Consider the following 10,100-nt stretch of genomic DNA (forward strand, 5'->3'; position numbering starts at 1 on the left):
TTTTTTAAAGCAGGCTACAGGAGGTCCTCCTACTCCCATGAAGGACCTGTCCTAATTAACACACACAATGGTTTTAATATTTGAGGTAAGTGCGGGATATAAGATTTTTAGTATTCCAACAATATTACAAACTTTATTAACATGAGAAAATGTTGTACTTTATTAATTACAGCAGAGGGTAGAGTTTTGTCTTACCCAACCAAACAACATTTAAGAATTTGATAGAGCAGCAGGGACCTTGCAGCCTGTCCCAATTGTTTGCCTATTTTAGGCTTTTAAGGTAAGATACTATTGTCTCCGATGTTTCTTTTAATTCTGAAAAAAGGATTACTGGTTAACGTAATGTCATCGGTAGGGTAGGGTTTCAGCCACAGATTTCTTCCACGCAGCCAGATTCTTTGCCACCAGCCAGGGCAGATGGTTGGGTTATGCACACAACTTTGGGGAAGCACTGCAAAAGTCCATTGCTGACTTTTCTACAGGTAGGAGAATGCGGGCTGGCTTGAACTTGCCTAAGGAAATACTAAAGAAAGTCTTAGTAAGTTTTAAAACAAAGTGATAGTGACACAGTTGGATATTAATTTTTTGCAACAAATTAGCAATATTTGGGAGCGCTGCATACTACAATGGTGTTAACTTTAATTTAGGTTATGAGGTTGTTTCTGTGACACACACTACTAAATAATTATGACTGTGATTAACAACATAGTATTTTTGTCTAATATTATGCTGAAACATTGGTAAATATCCAGGAATTTTATATACTCTTTAAGTATTCACATGAACCTTTTACTCATATAACTTTACTTAACAGAGGGTTAAATAATCCTTTTAATTTTATAACACTTTTAAACATTTTCATTTAAACTCACAACATATTAAAGGAACTTACCTAATTTTTAGGTAAAAGAACAAATTTTTTGCAATAGTTTGAAATGAGAAGATATTTTTCAGGATCTGACTTTGAGAAAGCATGTTTGAACATTATGTTCCTTTAAAAGTGATGAGACTTGCTTCTTTAAAAATGAAGGAGGGAAGCGGACTTGGCCCAGTGGTTAGGGCATCTGCCTACCACATGGGAGGTCCGCAGTTCAAACCCCGGGCCTCCTTGACCCGTGTGGAGCTGGCCCATGCGCAGCGCTGATAACGCGCAAGGAGTGCTGTGCCACACAGGGGTGTCCCTGCGTAGGGGAGCCCCACGCACAAGGAGTGCACCCCATAAGGAGAGCTACTTAGCACGAAAGAAAGTGCAGCCTGCCTAAGAATGGCGCCGCGCACACGGAGAGCTGACACAACAAGATAACGCAGCAAAAAGAGACACAGATTCCCGTGCTGCTGACAACAACAGAAATGGACACAGAAGAACATGCAGCATATGGATGCAGAGAACAGACAACTGGGATGGGGTGAGAGTGGGGTGGGGGGGAGGGGAGAGAAATAAATAAATAAAAATAAATCTTTAAAAAAATAAAATAAAAACCAAGGAAATTATAAGGTTAAAGTACAAGAAGCTATTTTGACAAAACAGACTTTCTTTGTATACTGATTACTCAGGAGAAAAACTCTTTATAAACTCTTACTAAAACAGACTAATGACTTGAGAAACTTTGTCACACTAACAGAGAAAGAACAAAATTTTAACTTTGCATCAGTATACTATTTGATCCTAAAGCTTTCAAAACTTTATAGATATACCCATCAAATCTTACTCAACTTTAACCATAAAAATTCCTTTTCCACGAACCTTCTGCACTTTCAGTATTCATTCAGGTTTTGTCCCACATTTTATTCTTTCTTAATAACCAATCATTTTATTTTAGGACAAAATTATTTTCTATTTCTTTAATAATTAAAAACACATTCTATACACCCTATATACATAAGTTACCAAAATGATTTTGGAAACTGTCTCCAAGCAAACTTCTTACAATATACAATTACCATTAACAATAAACAAACTTTTTAAAATAATGATTTAGCTTGGTTATATGCAAAAATAACTTTATTTTAAATACCTAGTAGCATGCAATACTAGAAACAAGTCTTTAGAAGCAAGTTGGCAGGGGAAGCTGGCTACCAACAAGTTTTCCTGTTATAAAATTATTTTTTGTTATTATTATCAATTCAGTTTCTGTTTAATAATGACTTTTTGGAATTAGCCATTTAAACACTTTATTCAAACAATGCTTCCATAAACTTCTTATACTTATTTATAACCATACACACTATAATTATTTTAAGACAAATTTCAGCTTCACAGAACACATTCCCTTACTCAATGTTACCACAATACCCTCTACAACTTGCCACATGAATTCAAGGCCCATCCTGCCTTCAGCTCCTTCATTAATTGACTTTAGCAAGCCACTTTCACCTCTGCTTACGCCTCCTCCTCCTACCATATCTGAAGATTCTCAGCCAGAGTTGTCAGTTTTATAACAGGACATCTTGAAGGCCAGAACAGATGGAAATCATGTTGAGCCACTTGTGCAAGGAGAGGTTAAGTCACAGATACAATGTCCTGTGCAGGCATGCCATCTTATTTTAGAACAAAACACACTTTTTTGAGCAAACTTATTAAACTTCAGGCAGCACTCCTACAAACTTTTTACCTTTTTAATATTCAGTTAAGTTTTACATACGTCATTTTATCCTGTGAAGAAAAATAAACTATTATTTTAATTTAGGCAAGAACTATTTTTTATAAATACTTATAGTAATTTCATTAATCAAGACTTATAATTTTTATCATTGTAGAGATCTTATTAACATTTAAACTTACATATTAATATGTGCTTATTTAATTTTTGGCCATTTGAATAGAGCTCTTCTAGAAATTTTTATTTATTAATTTATATTACCATCTGGAGGTATCAAAATATACACTAACAATGTATGAACAAAAGACAAACACAAAAACAATTACAAGACAACAACAGAAACATAAAGTTTACAATTTGACTTATAATTCTTACTTTTCTGGTATAGCTACTTTGTAAGCTCTCCATCATTTCACATCTTAGATTTTACTGCTTTTAAGATTTCTTTTGGAATCCATGTTGCCTGTAACATGCAAGCTTGTTCTTGGAAACAGTTTTATTAGTAATCAAACCAGTTAGGATAACTTGAACAGCATAAATGCAGTTCAGCTTTTATTTATCAGTTTAGACAGACAGTTAACATACATCTTTTGGATTACTACTCTCTAAGACTACACTAAGACTTGAAGTTCCGGGAAATGGACTTTGGCCCAGTGGTTAGGGCGTCCGTCTACCATATGGGAGGTCCGCGGTTCAAACCCCGGGCCTCCTTGACCCGTGTGGAGCTGGCCATGCGCAGTGCTGATTCGCGCAAGGAGTGCCGCGCCACGCAAGGGTGTCCCCGCGTAGGGGAGCCCCACGCGCAAGGAGTGCACCCGTGAGGAGAGCCGCCCAGCGTGAAAAGAAAGAGCAGCCTGCCCAGGAATGGCGCCGCCCACACTTCCCGCGCCGCTGACGACAACAGAAGCTGACAAAGAAACAAGACGCAGCAAATAGACACCAAGAACAGACAACCGGGGGAGGGGGGGAAATTAAATAAATAAATAAATCTTTAAAAAAAAAAAAGACTTGAAGTTCCGGAGTAAGCTATTGATTCAAAACTGAAAATTCCTTTTAACAACTTGATAAAAAATTTTGTACTAATTTTAATAATTTGGATAAATAGGCCCAATCAGAATCAGTATGGAAACAAAACAGAATACCAATGTTGCCATATTTTCCTCCTCTTCCAGTGGCTTAATTCTATTAGCCCCCACTAGCCCACAGTCACATTATCATGTAGGCAGTAGGGGGTTTGCACAGTTGCTTCCAGAATATTTTCCTTATTTTAGTCAACACTGTAACAGAGAGTTTTCTTACAAGCATGAGTCTACTAACAAGGGTTTTATTTAGCACCTTTGCCAGCAGGACATTGTATTTGTGACTTAACCTCTCCTTGCACAAGTGGCTCAACATGATTTCCATCTGCTCTGGCCTTCAAGATGTCCTGTTATAAAACTGACAACTCTGGCTGAGAATCTTCAGATATGGTAGGAGGAGGAGGCGTAAGCAGAGGTGAAAGTGGCTTTCTAAAGTCAATTAATGAAGGAGCTGAAGGCAAAACTTTAGATTTAGTATCAAAACAGATTTAATAATAGTCCAAGTGGACCAAATAGTAAGAGGGAGCAAAACACCTTGTACATGTAATTTTTAAACTCTTTTTTCTACTCTTTCCTAATCTCCTAATTCTAAACTTCCTATTGCTGGGAACTATGAGCAATATTTTTCTATAATCTGTTAGAGTTCTAAATTATGAGACTCACTGGCCTCGGCTCCTCTTGCCTTGAGGAATAGTTTTAGGAGACAGACATACAGGTGAACTGTCTCCATTTCCCATCATAACCCTGCTAAAATACCCGAGAGTGTCCTTACTCACCGAGGACTTGGAAGACCTTTTAAACCACTCGGGGCTCTGTGTCGTGACAACACCTTTAGTTTGGCTCAAAGCGATTCTTCTTCCCCTCGAGTCCCTGTTCTGATGCCAGTTGCTGAGACCAGCTCAGCAATAGGTTTGCACGAAGGGAAGATGACGCAGAACTGAAGAAATACAAGGACAGAAAGAAAGAAGCAAGAGAGAAAATAAAGATGGGACCAGGGGACTCAACAGCTTCTGGACCTGAGAGCCTCGACCCTAGTTTCCACATCATATTTATTAGAAATTACAAAGCAGTAGTTATCGATATTTATTTTCAAGGCTGCTTATTATTAAAGCTGTAGCACCGGCAATGGAAGGGATCAGGCCATAACAAAGTTCGAATGTCTCCACACGCAAACAATTTTCGTGCTGACCAGACAGAGTTCCGTCTAGTCAAGGCCAGTGTTCCTAAGCCCATGCTTCTTATCTGCATTATGGAAATGTCTCAACTTGAAGTCAAGTTTCCACATGCAAATTCAAGCTATTTTCCCACATGGCATGATGATACAATCAAAAATGTTTTTGTACACAAGTATTGAACAATCTGATGATGAAAGCAGGGGAAAAATTCCATTTACAATAACAAGACTCAAATACCTAGGAATCAGTTTATCCAGGTACAGGACCTACATGTAGAAAACTATGAAATGATGCTAAAAGAAATCAATGAAGACCAAACAAATGGAAAGACATTCCATGTTTATGGACTAGAAGACTAAATATCATGAAGATGTCAGTTCTACCCAAACTGATGTATAGATTCAAACAATACCAATCAAAATTCTAACAGCCTATTTTACAAAAATAGAAATTACCAAATTTTTGGAAGGAAAAGTGCACCCGAATAGCCAAAAGTGTTCTAAAAAAGAAAAGCGACATAGGAGGAATTTCACTGCCTAACCTTAACATATTACAAAATTACAGTGGTCAGAACAGCATGGTATTGACATAAAGCTAGACATATCGATCAGTGGACTAGAAATGAGAGCCCAGAAATAAACCCTCACCTCTATGGACAACTGGTTTTGACAAACCAACTAAGTCCATGTTAAGGGGACAAAACAGTCTCTTCAACAAATGGTGCTGTGAGAACTGGAAATCCATAACCAAAAGAATGAAAGAGGACCCTTATCTTCCTCCTATACAGGAATCAACTCAAAATGGATTAAAGACCTAAATATAAAAGCTAGAACCATGAAACTACTAGAACAAAATGTAGGAGGGAGCAGATGTGGCTCAAGCATTTGAGTGCCTACCTCCATCATGGGAGGTCCTGGGTTCAGTTCTGGTGCCTCCTAAAGAAGACAAGCAAACAACGAGCAGACATTGAGCAAAAACAAGCAGACAATGAGGAAAAAAAAAAACAAGAGAGAAAAAAATTAATGAGCAGACAATGAGGGAAAAAAAAGAGCAGGCCATAAGCAAAAAACAAGGAGCAAGACAATGAGCAGAGCATGAGCAAAAACAAACAAAACAAAAAACCATCCAAGGAGTGGATGTCACTCAAACAGTTTAGTGACTACCTCCTACATGGAAGGTCCAGGTTCAGTTCCTGGTCCCTCCTAAAGAAAAACCAGACAAAAAGCAAAAACAATGAGAGCAAACAGACAAGAGAGCCATGAGGGGGAGAGGAGGATAGTAGGGGAACATTTTAAAGACCTTGTGATAGGTTGTGGTTTCTTGACCTTACACCCAAAGCTTGCACAGCAAAATTAAAAATAGATAAATGGGACCGCCTCAAAGTTAAACACTTTCGCACCTCACAGGACTTTGTTAAAGGGGTGAAAAAGCAGCCACTCAATGGGAGAAAATATTTGGAAATCACATGTCCAATAGGGATTTAATATCCATGATACATAAAGAGATGCTACAACTCAACAATAAAAAGACAAATGACCTGATTAAAAACTTGGCAAAAGACTTGAATAGACATTTGTCCAAAGAAGGAATACAAATGGCATAAAAAATCACTAATGATTAGGGAAATGCAAATAACTGCAATGAGATACCATTTCACACCTATCAGAATGGCAACTATTAAATAGAGAAGTACAAGTGTTGGAGAGGATGTGGAGAGTTAAGAACACTTATTCACTGTTGGTGGGAATGCAGAATGGTACAGTCACTGTGGGGGACTGTTTGGCAATTCCTAAAGAAGTTGAATATAGATTTGCAATGTGACCCAGCAATACCATTGCTAGGTATATGCTCAGAAAAACTTGACAGCAGTAATACAGACATAAGCACACCACACCGATGTTCATATCGGCGTTATTCATGATTTTCGAAAGTTGGAAACAACCCAGGTGTCCATCAACTGATGAATGGATAAATTGTGGTACAGTCACACAATAGAATATTATGCAACTGTTTAAGAAAATATTGTCATAAAGCACATGACAACACAGATGAACCTGGAGGACATTATTTTGCGCAAAGCAAGTCAGACACAAAAAGACAAATCCTGTATGATTGCACTATGGAACAAATATATTGTGTAACACATTGTATGATTCAAAAAAAATTTATATGTATCTACTACATTTAATTGAGAAATGTTTTTATTCAACTTTTTCTTTGTTAATTATTGTTTATTTTTTCAATTATTAAATGTACAAAATAAAGTTAAAAACATTTTAAAAAATCTACAATGAGATACCATTTCATACCTATCAGAATGACAACTATTATAAAAACAGAGGGAAACAGACTTGGCCCAGTGGTCAGGGCGTCTGTCTACCACATGGGAGGTCCGCGGTTCAAACCCCGGGCCTCCTTGACCCGTGTGGAGCTGGCCCATGCGCAGTGCTGATGCGTGCAAGGAGTGCCCTGCCATGCAGGGGAGTCACCCGCGTAGGGGAGCCCCACACGCAAGGAGTGCACCCCATAAGGAGAGCCGCCCAGTGTGAAAGAAAGTGCAGCCTGCCCAGGAATGGCGCCGCTCACACTTTCCTTGCCACTGACGACAACAGAAATGGACAAAGAAACAAGACGCAGCAAACAGACACAGAGAACAGTCAACCGGGGGGGTGGGGGGTGGGGAATTAAAGAAAGAAATAAATCTTAAAAACAAAACAAAACAAAAGACAGAAAACTACAAGTGTTGGAGAAGGTGTGGAGATATAGGAACATTTACTCACTGTTGGTGGGAAGGTAGAATCATACAGCCACTGTGGAGGACTGTTTGGCAGTTCCTAAATAAGTTGAATATGGATTTGCCACATGACCTGGCAATACCACTCTGGCTATATACCCACAAGAACTGAGAGCAGTGACACGAACTGACATCGGCACATCAATGTTCATATTGGAATTATTAATGATTTTCCAAAAATTGGAAACAACCCAGATGTCCATCAAATGATGAATGGATAAACAAACTGTGGTGTACTCACTTGATGGAATATTATGCAACTGTAAGAAGATATTAAGTCATAAAGCACATGACAACACAGATGAACCTGGAGGACGTTATGTTGAGTGAAGCAAGTCAGACACAAAAGGACAATTACTGTATGCTTGTGTTACTATGAACTAAATATATCGTGTAATCTCATGCTAATAACTTGAATATGGGCCATAAGAAGAGAGAATGAGTTTAGAGAATGGAAAGATGAGGGTTAACTAGTGCAGAATTGGTAAAAAGGATACATGTTAATCTTCGGAAATGAATAGATAAGGTGAAAGCTCAACAATAAGGTTTTTAACTAGCAGTACTCTTCTGTGGGTATGAAAGTGGTTTAGGGAAGCGGATTTGGCCCAATGGATAGGGCGTCTGCCTACAACATGGGAGGTCCAAGGTTTGAACCCAGGGCCTCCTGACCCACCCACATACAGTGCTGATGCACACAAGGAGTGCCGTGCCATGCACGTAGGGGTGTCCCCTATGAAGGGGAGCCCCACGCGCAAGGAGTGCGCCCCATAAGGAGAGCCGCCCAGTACAAAAAAAGTGCAGCCTGCCCAGGAACAGCGCCGCACACACGGAGAGCTGATGCAGCAAGATGACACAACAAAACGAGACACAGATTCTGGGTGCCACTGACAAGAATACAAGCGGACACAGAAGAACACACAGCTAACGGACACAGAGAGCAGACAACTGGGGGGGGAGCTGGGAAGGGGAGAGAAATAAATAAAACCTAATCTTTAAAAAAAAAAAAAAAGAAAGTGGTTTCAAGGGAATGCCTACGGTTTTGTATATTACTAAAAGGAAAACTAAGAAAGGTAACATGGAATTGTATAGCATAGCAAAACCACCTGTGAAATATGAATATGGGTAAAATTGCATATAAAAAATCAGCAGCTGAGTTGGCAAAATTTCCACTCCTCTGGGAAATGCTTCCCGGAATAAACAAAGAGTTTGTATACATGCTTACTTCATTCCCCATGTTAGATTTATATAACTGGGAAAATAATATCCCACTCTCTAGAGACAACCCAAAAGAAAAGAAAAAGCTTAATTACTCCAAGCTGCAAGTGAAATTTACAGGGACTAAGTGAAGTAGTGGAGGAAGAGGAAAAGTCCCTCAGCTTTCCTTAAAAGCCACAGAGAAAAGCTGGTGCTTCAAAATGCAAACAACAATATTAGAAACTCTAATGAAACAGAGGGAAGAGTTGTAACAGAGTTAAGGATTAACAAATGATTGATTACTGAAGAATTATAAAGATGCTTTTTCTTATTTTTTTCAGTATATTTATAGAAGAGCCAAAAACTAATACCTCAAATTACTGAAACTGGCTAGATTAGCCTCGCCCTTGTGACTACTTATTATTCACCGGTAATTCTAGACTGATCTTACCTTTGTTTATGGTTATTTCGAAACTAGGCTTACCCTTGTGCATACTTACTATTGTGATGATAACCACTCCACTCTTCCCTATCTGAATACATAAAAACGCTAAAATCCTAAAATTCAGGGAGGCGGTTTTTTTTGGGCTGTTGGGCCACTGTTTTCCTTTGCTTGTGCAAACAAACTCTATCTTTGAACTGTCTCAAGAATTGGTCTTTAAAGGTGCATTGGGAGGAAATTACCCACTTTTTCTATCACTATACACCTGTATCTGTATCTATCTGTGTAGAGAATTCTTATCAATATTGGGATCATACTGTATATACTTTTGCATCTTACATTTTCCTATTTTTATCTTTAAAGCATTTGGGGGAAAAGCCATTATACCTAGTCAATTCCTAGAATATATTTATTTCTACTATCCTGGGGATTCTATTTCCAGAATCAAGGTCTCGTACCTGAGTGTTGTTTTGGCGAGCATAAAATCACGGGGGAAAAAAATTGGGTAATTAACTGAACCACTGAATCCAGGCCAGATCACAGGGACACCAAGGCCCCCTCCCCATCTTCACGTGCCTTGCAGTGCCAAGAGGGGGCCCTGGGCCGCGCATCCCGGGCAGGTGTCCTGGCGGTGGGATGACACTAGGCGTGGAAGGGCCTTTGCCGGGACCCGCCGGCTGTCCCGCAAGGCTGAAGGAGGGGAGGCGTCTCCCGCCGGCCTCCGACTGGGATGCCCCTCCCTCCCCGCCCCGGCTCCAGCTCTGGCCCGCGGCCCCGGTTTGGCCACCCCCGGCGGGCCGGTGACAGCGCGGGCGG

At 39.5% G+C, this 10,100-nt stretch overlaps 1 long non-coding RNA gene across 1 annotated transcript; it reads right to left on the minus strand.

The window, feature by feature from the left end:
• Nucleotides 1–182: 182 nt before the first annotated feature.
• LOC131275488 (uncharacterized) lies at nucleotides 183–10,001 on the minus strand. The gene is made up of 3 exons (XR_009182954.1): nucleotides 9,743–10,001; nucleotides 4,456–4,616; nucleotides 183–523 (listed from the first exon to the last, which is right to left on the minus strand). It is a non-coding gene; the product is annotated as an uncharacterized lncRNA (long non-coding RNA).
• Between the last annotated feature and the right edge of the window lie 99 nt (nucleotides 10,002–10,100).

This window comes from Dasypus novemcinctus, chromosome 23, assembly GCF_030445035.2.
Source record: "Dasypus novemcinctus isolate mDasNov1 chromosome 23, mDasNov1.1.hap2, whole genome shotgun sequence".
Classification (NCBI taxonomy): domain Eukaryota; kingdom Metazoa; phylum Chordata; class Mammalia; order Cingulata; family Dasypodidae; genus Dasypus; species Dasypus novemcinctus.